General features: G+C 36.2%; 1 protein-coding gene across 1 annotated transcript in view; it reads left to right on the top strand.

The window, feature by feature from the left end:
* Window positions 1-7,404, top strand: part of LOC132668850 (pro-neuregulin-4, membrane-bound isoform) — a 111,255-nt gene extending 103,851 nt beyond the window's left edge. Inside the window, exon 5 of the mRNA XM_081795846.1 lies at window positions 6,919-7,404. The gene's annotated coding sequence lies outside the window, so the exon portion shown is untranslated. The remainder of the gene's footprint in view (window positions 1-6,918) is intronic.
* The last annotated feature ends 5,291 nt before the right edge of the window (window positions 7,405-12,695 follow it).

The raw sequence follows: 12,695 nt of genomic DNA, 5'->3' as shown, positions 1-12,695 counted from the left end.
AGATTGTCTCTTCTCTGTGTCATATTAGTTTCTTGCTTCCTTTGTTGTAGATTAATTGACTTTATATAAGTGTGGGTTTATTTCTACACTATTCTGTTCCATTTATCTTTGTTTCATTGATTACTACAGCTTTGTAGTATATTTTGAAATCTGGAATTGTGATACCTCCAGCTTTTTTGTTCTTTTTGAAGATTGCTTTGGCTATTCAGGTCTTTTGTGGTTACGTGTAAATTTAAGAATTTTCTAGTTCTTACTAGAGCTAGAATATTTTCACAAATACTGGTATTTTGATAGGGGTTGCATTAAATCTGTAGACTGGGTAGTATGGACATTTTATCAATGTTTGTTCTTCCAATCCATGAGCACAGAATATCTTTCCATTTGTTTGTGTCCTTTTCAATTTGTTTCATCAGTGTTTTATACTTTGCAAATTACTGGTCTTTCACCACATTGGTGAAGTTTATTCCTACGTGTTGTTATGATTTGTGGTGCAATTGTAAATGGGATTCTTTTCTTAATTTCTCTTTCTGTGTGTTTTCCATAGATGTCCTTTATTATGTTAGGTATGTTCCTTCTAAACCTACTTTGTTGAGGGTTTTTATCATGAATAGATGGTATACTGTGTCAAATGCTTTTTCTGCATCTATTGAGATGATTGTATATTTCCTATCCTCATTGATGTGTTGTATCTTGTTGATTTGGGACTATTGAATCACCCTTGCATCCCAGGAATAACTTTCATTTGATCGCGGTGACCGATTTATTTAAAATGTATTATTGATTGTGTTTGGTAATGTTTTTTGAGGATTCTTACATCTACATTCGTCAGAGATAATGGTGTGGAGTTTTCTTTCTCTGTAGTATCATTATCTGGTTTTGGTATCAGGGTAACTATAGCCTCATAGAATGAATTTGGAAGTTTTCCTTCCTTTTCTATTTTTTTGGAATAGTTTGAGAATAGGTACTTACTCTTCTTTAAATGTTTGGTAGGATTCACCTATGAAGCCATCTGGCCCTGAACTTTTGTTTGCTGAGAGTTTATTACTGATTAAATTTCCTTGCCGATAATTGGTCTGTTCAAAATTTCTATTTATTCCTGCTTCAATTTGGGGAGATTATATGTTTCTAGGAACTTATCCATTTCTTCCAGGTTGTCCAATTTGTTAGCATACAGTTTTTCATAAAATTCTCTTACAATTGTATGTATTTCTGTGATGTCAGGTGTTATTTCTTCTATTGTCTTTTTAGTTTCTATTTTGTTTATTTCTGCTCTGATCTTCATTATTTTCTTCCTTCTACTGATTTGGGGTTTTGTTTGTTCTTTTTCTAGCTCCGTTAGGTGTAAGGTTAGGTTGTTTGAGATTGTTCTTGCTTCTTAAAGTAGGCCTGTATTGATAAACTTCCCTCTTAGTTTAGACTGATGCATCCCAAAGAGTTTAGACTGTTGTGTTTGCATTTTATTGGTCTCCATTTATTTTTTAATTTTCTCTTTGATTTTTTGGTTGATGCAATCATTTTCAGTAGGATGTTATTTAGTCTGTATGTATTTGTGGCCTTTCCAGATTTTTTCTTCTGGTTGATTTCTAGTTTCACAATGTTGTGGTCAGAAAAGATGCATCGTATGACCTCAATATTTTTTGATTTCTTGAGACTTCTTTTGTGGTCCGTTATGTGGAGAATGTTCCATGTACACTTGAAAGGAATGTGCCTTCTGCTGCTTTAGGATGGAATGTTCTGAATATTTATGTTAAATCCATCTGGTCCAGTGTGTCATTCAAAGCCACTGTTTCCTTATTGATTTTCTGTTTGGCTGATCCATTAATGTAAGTGGGATGTTAAAGTCCCCTACTAATATTGTATTACTATCGATTAGTTCCTCTATGTTTGTTACTAGATGCTTTATGTATTTAGATGCTTTCCTGTTGGGTGCATAAATATTTATAATTTTTAGATCTGCTTGTTGGATTTTTCCATTTTATGATTAAATAATGTCCTTTTTTGTCTGTTACAGTCTTAGTTTTAAAGTCTATTTGTATTTTGTATTGCTACCCCAGCTTTCTTTACACATCCATTTGCATGATAAGTGCTTCTCTATCCCTTCATTTTAAACCTGCAGATGTCTTTTAGTCTGAAATGAGTCTTTTGTAGGCAGCATATAGTTGGGTCTTGTTTTTTTTTTTTTTTTATCCATTCCATCACCCCATGTCTTTTGATTGGAACATTTAATCTTTTTACATTCAAAATAATTATAGATAGATATTTATTTTTGCCATTTTGTTACTTGATTTGTGGTTGCTTTCTTCTCTCACACTGTTCTTTCATGATTAGTTGTCTTTATTTAGCGATATACTTGGATTCCTTTCTCCTTATTTTTCACATATCTATTACTGTTTTTTGATTCATGGTTACCATTAGGTTTGTACATAACATTTTCTTTATATATTAGTCTATATTAAATTTCTGGTTGTTTAAGTTTGAACCCAATCTTTACTCCTCCCCGCCACCCTGCCATGTTTTAGGTCTATGGTATCATACTTTATATCCTTTTATTTTGTGAGTTCCTTGACTGATTTTTACAGATCTACTTGCTTTTACTGTTTTTGTGTTTCCTACTTTTGATACTCTCACGCTCTTTTCTTTCCATTCAAGTAGTCCCCTTTAATATTTCTTGTAGGGCTGGTTTAATGGTCACAAACTCTTTTGTTTGTCTGGGAAACTCTCTATCTCTCTTTCAATTCTGAATGATAACCTTGCTGGATAGAGTATTCTTGGTTGCAGATTTTTTTTTCCTTTCAGCACATTGAATATGTCATGCTACTCCCTTCTGGCCTGGAAAGTTTCTGTTGAAAAATCAGCTTAATAGCCTTATGGGGTTTCCCATTATTTATTTGCTTTCTTTTATCTTTGTTCCTTTAAAAATTTTCTCTTTTTTATTACTTTTTGCCATTTTAATTACTTGTGTCTTGTTGTGGACCTTCTTGGGTTGAAGTTGTTGAGGGATCTCTGGGCCTCTTGGATCTGGATTTCTGCTTCATTCCCTAGATTTGGGAAGTTTTCAGTTATTTCTTCAAATAAATTTTCTGCCCCCTTCTCTCTTCTCCTCCTGGGATCCCTATAATGCGAATGTTATTATGTTTGGTGGTGTTGTTGAGTTCCGTAAGTCTATTCTCACTCTGCATAATTTTTTTCCTCTCATATGCACAGCTTGATTACTTTCCATTCCTCTCCCCTGCAGGTACCTGATTTGCTGTTCTGCTTCCCACAGCCTACTATTTATTCCATCTGGTGTATTTTTAATTTCATTTACTGTGTTTCTCATCGCTGATTAGTTCTTTTTAAAAAATCTTTGTTAAGGGTCTCACTGATGTCCTCCACTCTTTTCTCAAGTCCAATAAGTATCTTTATGATGATTACTTTGAATTCTTTTTCAGGTATATTGCTTCTCTGTTTTATTTCTCTTTTGTTGTGATTTTTGTCCTGTTCTTTCAATGGGACATATTCCTTTTTCTCCTAATTTTTTGTAACTCTCTGTGTTTCTCTGTGTTAGGAAAGTCAGCTAAAGCTCCTGATCTTTAAAGCAGTGGCCTTATGAAGAAGAGGTACTGTGGTGCTCTATAGTGCAGTGTTCATTGTTCCCCAAAACCAAGCATTTCAGGGGTGTCTGCTATGTGGGTTGTGTAAATCCTAATGAACTGAATTTGCATTCAGTTCAGTCAGCTGCAGTGGCCTACTTTGCCTGTTGTGGTCGGGGTTTGGTCCTTGTGCTGTTAAAGGATCAGTCTGGGGCCACTGTTGGTTTGTAATAGGGTGGTGCTCTGTACTGCAGAACCTGCTTGGGATTCTCCCTCACCCTCTCTCTGCCCCTCCCCCTGCTCATGCTGTCCCTCCCACTCTCTCTCTCTCTCAAAATATTTTTTTAAAAATATTTTAAAAAATAAAAAATCCTGTCAAATTTTTGTCAAATGCTTTTTCTGTATCAGTTGATGTTGTCATATGGGTTTTTCCCTCTTCATACTGTCAATATAGTATATTAATTCATTTTCACTTGTTGAACTCTTCTTGAATTGTAGAAATAAATCCACTTGTTCAAAGTATATAGAACTTCTAATGTGATGTTTCAGTTGGTAATACTTTGTTTAGGATTTTTGCATTAATATTCATCAGGGATATTAAGCTATAGCTTTTCTTCCCCCTTCTTTTGTAGTCTGGCTTTGGTGCCAAGGTAATACCGGCCTTATAGAATGAGTTAGCAAGTTTCTCTTGAATTTTTTGGAATAGTTTGAGGACTGGTGTTATTTCTTGTTTAAATGGTTGATAGAATTCTTCAGTGAAGCCTCAGTTGCAGAGCATTTCTTTGTTGGGAGGGTTTTGATTACTAATTCAGTCTCCTAGTTATAGGTCCATATAGATTTTATTTGTTCATGATTCACTCCTTGTATTTCTAGGAAATATATTCATTTCATCTGGGTTATCCAATTTATAGCTGCTCATAATTGTACTCTAATCTTCTATTTCTGTAGAATAATTACTAATGCCCCTACTTTTATATCTGCTTTTAGTAAGTTGGAACCTTTTTTTCATGTTCTAATTAAGATTTTTCCACTCTTAAAATCTTTTTGAAACACTATCTTGCCTATTTCAGTTTTAATCTTCCACTGGCTTTAGGTTTATTTTTTTCCTAGGTCTTTTTAGAATGTTTATTTCATATATTTATATTTATATATTCAAGGTAAGCATTTACAGCTATGGATTTCCTTAGCATTGCTTTGTTGCATCACATACATTTTGTTATGTTGTGTTTCGCTGAATATATTTTGAGGCTCTGTTATTAGATGCATGAATGTTTATAACTGTTTAATTTGGATGTATTTTAAACCTTTTATCAGTAGATAATGTCCTTCATTGTTTCTTGTAAGCTTTTTGGGTTTAAAGTCTTTTTTTGTATAATGATAGTATGGCCACCACTACTCCCTTTGGGGACTATTTGCATGGAATATCTTTATCCATCCTTTTACTTTAGATCTGAAGTCAGTCTCTTGTAGACTGCAGTTAGGTCATGTTTTTAAATCCATTTCACTAATCTCTGTTTTTTTAATTGGAGTTTAATCCATCTATATTTATTTATTTATTTATTCATTTATTTTTAATGTTTATCCATTTTTGAGAGAGAGAGAGTCAGAGCATTAGTGGCAGAGGGGCAGAGAGAGAAGGAGACACGGAATCCGAAGCAGGCTCCAGGCTCCAAACCATCAGCACAGAACCCATTGTGGGACTCGAACTCACAAACCAAGAGATCGTGACCTGAGCTGAAGTCGGACACTCAACTGACTGAGCCATCCAGAAAGTAATTATTGAGGGACTAATGTCATACTATTTATGTGCCTTTTAGCTTTTTGTTCATTTTCGATGTGACTTTTGTGTTTTAGTTGAATTTTTTTGTAATAAAACATTTTCTCATTTCCTGTATTATTATTTCCTGTATTATATTATTATTCCTCATAGCTGTATTATTATATAGCTACTTCTTTGTGGTTACCTTAAGGATTCCATTTAACATCCTAAATTAATAACACTCTAATTTGAGTTTATGGCAGCTTAAGAGTACAAAAACTCTTTTCTTATATATAACCTTGTTTTCACCCCCTTTTGGTTATTAATGTCACAAAATTACATCTTTAAGTATTGTGCATCTGAAAACATAGACAAGTAACTATTTTAAGTCTCTTAAATTATGTACAAAATGAAAAGTAGAGCTACAAATCAAAATTATAATACTAGCTTTTATACTTGCCCATGTATACTTTAATTAGAAATCTTATTTCTTCATATGGCCTTGAGTTCCTGTCTACTGTCCCTTCTCATTCAACCTGAAGTTAGCACTTATTTCAGGGCAGGTGTAGTGGAATCTGTCTCCTTCTGTTTTTGTCTGGTAATGTTTTAGTTTCTCCCTCATTTTTGAAGGAGTCTTGTCAGATAGTTTTGGTAGACAGTTTTTTTTTCTTTTAGTAATTTGAATATATCAAACCCCACTGTCTTTTGGTCCCCAAGGTTTCTGATGAAAACTGGACAACCTTATTGAGGATCCCTTTTCATTCCTGCTTTCAATATTCTGTCTTTTGCTTTGGATAGACTGATTCTAATGTGTCTTGGTGGGTCTGTTTTGACTTTCTCCTATTTGGAATGCAATGAGCTTTGCAAACTGTTCAAATCTGTTATTGAAATTCACCCTCTAGTGAAAATCTTTATTGTACCTTCTGCTCCAGAATTTCTTTGATCCTCTTTTAATTTCTTTGTTCATGTTCTCATTTTATTCATTTTCCTGATTTCCTGTATTTCTTTGAATATATTTAAGTCTCTGTCTAGTAAGTTCAAAACGTACACACTTCCTCAGGGTCAGTTTCTGTTCCTCTAAATAGACCTGTTTTCTCTTTTTCTTTGTATGACTTGTTATTTTCTGCTTTTGAAAATTGGGCATTTCACTATTATAATATGGTAATTCTAGATATAGGATTTTCCTGTCACCAGGGTTTACCAGGTTTTTCTTTTTTCTTTTTGATTTGCTGCAAGCTGTTTTCCATTTATTTTTAGACTATTCCAAAGTATTTTTACAAAGACCTTGTTTTGTGAGATCATCTCTGTTCTGTTTACCTCATGTTCAGCTGTTTTGACAGTTTTCCTTGAATGCCAGTTCTCTGTCTTTGCAGATTAGATGGGTGCTAGAGCATTCCTGCAATATGTAGCTAGGCTTGCTCTGAGCCTAGGGATCTGACTGAGGTGAAAACTTAAGGTCTTAGATCTTTTCTGAGCATGTGTTTTGCCTGGACGTGCATATGGCATTCTAAATCCCATCCTCCCCTCATATAGAGCTATTTCTGAATGTCCAGTTTTCAAAAACTCTCACCCTATCTTCTTCCCTAGGCCTTATATGACCTATTCTGTCTCCACCAATAATTGATCGCCCCAGGTATCTGAGTCTGCGGCTTTTACAAGTAATGCCTGCCACTCTTCCTGCCTGATTTCCAAGTTAATGGCAAAATAGAGGTGAGCACTTAAGACACACACAATAATTTTCAAATAAAGTCTACTCTACCTCTTCTGGTTTGAAGGTAGGAACTGGAAACCAGGCCTCTGCCACTTTTTAAATAAGACTGCCACTGCACTGGGACAAAGGCAAGTAAAATGTCTCAAAATTTTCCTATCATTTTGAAGATGATTTTTCTTCACTGGACATGGTCTTGTTTGCTGTAATCTTTTATTGTTTTCCAGAGCTCTGACATTGCTGGTTCATATAGTTGCTGTTGGTTTTGTTGGGGAACAAGAGCTTAGATTGTCCTAGTCCACCATTTTGCTAGTGTCACTCAGGTCACTTATTTTTCACTCCTGTCTGTAATTGTAGTACCATGACAAGGCCTTCAACAGAGTATGTTTTAGATACATATATGGTGAATTTTGGTTAGACTTGTAAGTACTGTGTAAATGTTAAGAAAATTATCCTCACTCTAATCATTGTGCTTATTTTTTATTATTAAAAAAAAATTTTAATGTTTATTTTTGAGAGACAGAGCGTGAGTGGGAGAGGGGCAGAGAGAGAGGGAAAAAGAATCCAAGGCAGGCTCCAGGCACTGAGTTGACAGCACAGACCCAATATGGGGCTCAAACCCATGAACCATGAGATCATGACCTGAGCCAAAGTCTGATGCTTAACCGACTGAGCCATCCAGGCACCTCTGATCATTGTGTTTAAAATTAAAGTTAAGGAATTTATCAATTTTGCCTTTTTTGCTGGTTGTGAGGACAGTTTACATAAAGTTTTAATGAGATGAAAATGCTCCATACCCTCTTAATACCAAATATTAAATGAAGTTTATTGGATTCTGCTAATGTTTTCTACTTTACAGTAGCATATATTCTTGTAACTTCTTTTACTGTGTAGGGTAGAAGTAAAATATATAAAACAAAAATAACCTGTTTTGCAAGTATTTCACTATTCTTTATATAAGGCCAATATTACAATAATTTTCTGTTAATACATTCTGTTAATGTAGAATTTTGTTCACTTAACAAGGATGTTATTACTAATGCTTACTATGTTTTATTTTAGGATTTTCATTAAGCAAACTCATACTCAGTTTCTACAAATGAAAGTCAAGTCAGTCATCTAAACATCTCAATTTCCAATCAAGAGGATTTAGTCTTCTGTTTCCAATAAATCTGAATTTATGGTGGTGCTAATCTGGTTAGATTGTGTGGGCACAAAATGCCGAAAGTAGTTTTATTTTTTTGTCAAAAATTTCTGTAGAACGTATGGAAAATTCTCAGATTTATAAAAGGGTTTCACATTCTTTGTATGTTCAATGTGTTAAATTAGCAACATATTTCTGTGGCATTGGTTGTGATCTCTCCTCCTTCATTTGTGGTTTCATTGATTTGAGTCCTTTCCCTTTTCTTTTTGGTAAGTGGCTAGGGGGCTATCAATTTTGTTTATTCTTTCAAAGAACCAGCTCAGTTTTGTTCATGTTTTACTGGTTTTGTTTGGTTTGGTCTGGTTTCTGTATCATTTTTTTTCTGCTTTAGTCTTTATTATTTTCCTTCTTTTGCTGGCTTTAGGCTTTATTTGCTGCTCCTTTTCTAGCTCCTTTAGGCGTAAGGTTAGGTTGTGTACTGGGGACCTTTCTTGCTTCTTGAGATAGACCTGAATTGCAAGGTACTTTCCTCTTAGGACTGCCTTTGCTGCATCCGGTGTTCAGATGGACTGTTGTATTTTCATTTGCTTCCATGTATTTTATTTCTTAATTTCCTGATTAACCCATTCATTCTATAGTAGAGTGTTCTTTAACCTCCATGTATTTGTGGTCTTTCCAAATTCTTTCTTGTGGTTGATTTCAAGTTTCATTGCATTGTGATCCAAAAATATGCATGGTATGATCTAGATAATTTTGTACCTATTGTCAGTGACCAGCACGTGATCTATTCTGGAGAATGTTCCATGTGCCTTTGAGAAGAATGTGTATTCTGCTGCCTTAGGATGAAATGTTCTGAATATACCTGTTAAGTCCATCTGATGCAGTGTGTCATTCAAAGCCATTGTTTCCTTATTGATTTTCTACTTAGATGGTCTTTCCATTGTTGTAAGTGGGGTGTTAAAGTCTTCTACTATTATTGTATCATTAGCAATGTTTCTTTATGTTTGTGATTAACTAATTTATATATTTGGGTATTCCCCAATTGATCTTGATGGATAGACCCCTTAATTATGAGATAATGCCCTTCTTCATCTCTTGTTATGGTCTTTGGTTTAAACTCTACTTTGATGTAAGTATGGCTCCTCTGGCTTTCTTTTGACTTCCATTAGCATGATAGATGGTTCTCCATCCCCTTTCAATCTGGAGGTGACTTTGGGTCTAAAATGAGTCTCTTATAGGCAGCATATAGATGGATCTTGGGTTTTTTTTAATGCCTTCTGATACCCTGTGTCTTTTGATTGGAGCATTTACTCCATTTACATTCAGAATGATTATTCAAAGATATGGATTTAGTGTAATTATGTTACCTGTAGAGTTGATGTTTCTGGTGATGTGCTCTGGTCCTTTCTAGTCTTTATTGCTTTGGCCTCCCCCCCCCCCCCCCAAATCTCCTTAAAATTTCTTGCAGGGCTGGGTTAGTGGTCATGAACTCTTTAGTTTTTGTCTGGGAAACTCTTTTGCTCTCCTTCTATTCTTGCTGGATAAAGAATTCTTGGCTGCACTTTCTTCCCATTCAGCACATTGAATATTTCCTGCCACTCCCTTCTGGACTGCCATGTTCAGTGGACATGTCTGTTGCTAACCTTTTATGTCTATCCTTGTAGGTTAAGGACCTCCCTAGCTTTCAGAACTCTTTGTATTTTTTTTTGGTAAGTTTCACTGTGATATGTTGTGGTGCTGACCTGTTTTTGTTGATTTTGAGGAGAGTTCTCTGTGCTTCTTGTACTTAAATGCCCGTTTCATTTCCCAGATTAGGTAAGTTATCTGCTATAATGTGTTTGAATAAACCTTCTGCCCCCTTTTCCTGCTCTTCTTCTGGGACTCCTTAGATACCGATATTTCACTCTATGGAATCCTTGAGTTCCCTAAGTCTTTCTTCTATATCACCTATTCTCTCATCTGCTTCTTAAATCCATGTTGTGACTGTATCCGGTCAGTTTTGCATCTCAGTTATAGCATTTTTAATTTTGTCCTAGTTTTTAGGTCTTTAATCTCTGCAGCAAGGATTTCTCTGGTGTCTTCTATGCTTTTTTCAAGCCCAGCTAGTAATCTTTTGAGCAAGTTCCTGGCTGATTTCTTCTTTACCTTTCTTTTGGGGATAATTCCTCCATCTTGTAATTTTGGCTATGTTTCTGTATTTTGTATGTTTTGAAAGCTTGTTATGCTCTCTGCACCTGAGAGTAAGGCTATATTAAAAAGGAGTCATACACAGTCCAGGGCCTGGTGCTTCAGGAAGGTTTCTGGTGTATGTTGTGTGCACTTTGCTGTTGTGTTTTGGCTGCTCTTTCCCACTTGTCAGTCCTCAGCAGAGCTCCTTGCTTACAGTGGGAAGTGTATGGACCTTTAACTAGGTGTACTTTGATTTAAGATAAGCATGGTTTAAAAAAAAAAAAAAGCTTCATCCCCAAAAAAGAGACAATGTAAAGGAATGAAAAAGCCAAAGAACTATAAACCTGATTCCAAAGAAAGGGAAAAAAAAGGAAAAAGAAAAAAAGAAGCCTGAATCAAACAAAAAAAAAAAAAAGAGAGAGAGAGAAGGAAATGAAAAAACAAAAATCTGTAAGTCTGATTCCAAAGGAAAAAAAAAAAGAAGAAACAAAACAGTAAGCCTGACCCTATTTCCACCAGAACTGCAGGTGATGCTTTGAAGCACTCTATTTTCAATTCACTTGGTACATGCAGAGTACTGCCTATGCTGGTCTTCTGGAAGAGAGGCCTGTTGTGCTCAGAGTCCATTCTGCCCTAGAAAGTATGCAGTTGACAGGCACAAGGCAAGGGGGTTTGGTGAAAGTGGGTTCTGCCTCCACTGGGGGCCGCTGTGTTGCTCTTTGAATCCCACCGGGTTGGTGTTGAGGACGGGTTGGTGTTGAGGACGAAAGTGTCACCACATTCTCTGGTCCTTCGACAGGGGATCTCACACCCCCCCACTGTTTAGGAAACCCTCACATAACAGGGCAGTTGTTGCATCCTGTGCCACAGCTCTCCTGTGGTTCTTTGATATGCACCTGGGACTCAAACTCAAAATCTTAAAGGACCTGGCACCATGCAGACTCACCCCTCTCCTTCCAAGGAGAAACTCCCTATGCTGTAGACACAGTGTTGTTCTTTGTCCCAGAAAAATTCCCACACCTGTGCAATGCATGGAATCTATGATGTAGCACCGCAAAAAGCTGCAATCAGGTTATCTGCCCTCAGCCCACACCTCTGCCCCCTATGAAAGGCGTTTTGCTGACACCTGCAGAGTCTCTTGTGCAACTAAGGAGATCCTTACATTCCGCTACGCATCCACCAGCTCCTTCTGCCTCCCTGAGAGCATGCACCACAGCTCCCCTCCAGAGAAAGTTGCATACTTTCTAAACCAGTTTGAGCTCCACAGTTTGCAAAAAACCTGTGACACTCAATAACTCTAGCTCACACACCCATTCATGGTTCGGGAGAGTTCTCTTATGCAAATCCGATGCTGCACTCTCACATCTCCTTTCTCTCCCTTTTGCCTCTCCCTCCCCTCTGTGGCACCACCATTTTTCTCTCCCCCAATTCACTTACATGCACCTTGCACCTGCCAGTCTCTGTTCAACTGTGAAAATACTTCTGCCAGCCTTCAGATCAATTTTCTGGGTGTTCCAAGTGATCTGACCTCAACACAGCTATATATGAGGGAAAAAGAAAGCCTAACTTCTCCATCTTAACTCCTTCCCAAGAATACCTACATTTGCAGTATAAATCAATGGCAAAGCTTTTGCTATCTGGCCTCTTTTACAAGTTTGAGAAATTGCTGTGTTTGCTAATAACCCAGTTTTAGAGATAACCCAAGTTGAGAGAACTATAAGCAGTGAAGTGGCCCACTGAATGCCCTTCATTGGTATAGATCATGGTAGATTATGTCATTACGCAGCATGTCTGTTTCTTGATCTTAATCCCAAGAAATACCTTTCCTCCTTTTCTTTAGACCACTATGCTTCCTTAGATGGCTTATAAGGAGTTTAGTTTTACTGGGATGAAAAATAATCAAAATCTATTCCTTGAAGCAGTATTTTGCAGGGCAAATTATGGCAAAATTGTGCTTTGAAAACATAAAAAGAAGTATTTTAAATGTCTTGATTAAACCATCCTATTAGTCTGCTCATCTGAGAGGAGGCAGTTCCGTGTATGAAGACACTAAGAGTGTAACTGTGTTTCTCGCGTGCATGTGTTTTTTCAAGTGTGATCTTTTTTTCCACTTTCAGAAATGACTTTATGAAAGATGCCATTTCTAGGAATTTAGTATGTTTTTAGCTGAAAAAATAACTCTTTAATGCTTGCTTTTAACACTGGTCTTTCAAAATTGTAATTAATTCATTTTAACTTTGCTTAAATTCCTGTATCCTTCCGTGGAACATCATGGCCTCTAGAGGCAGCATATATGGCTTCTATTTTCACCAGTACTACTTTTATTTCTATTGGGTCAACTTC

This window comes from Panthera onca, chromosome B3 (genome assembly GCF_046562875.1).
Source record: "Panthera onca isolate mPanOnc1 chromosome B3, mPanOnc1 haplotype 2, whole genome shotgun sequence".
In the NCBI taxonomy this organism is placed as follows: domain Eukaryota; kingdom Metazoa; phylum Chordata; class Mammalia; order Carnivora; family Felidae; genus Panthera; species Panthera onca.
The sequence above is the reverse complement of the archived record's forward strand: the minus strand, read 5'-3'. Positions and strand labels throughout refer to the sequence as shown.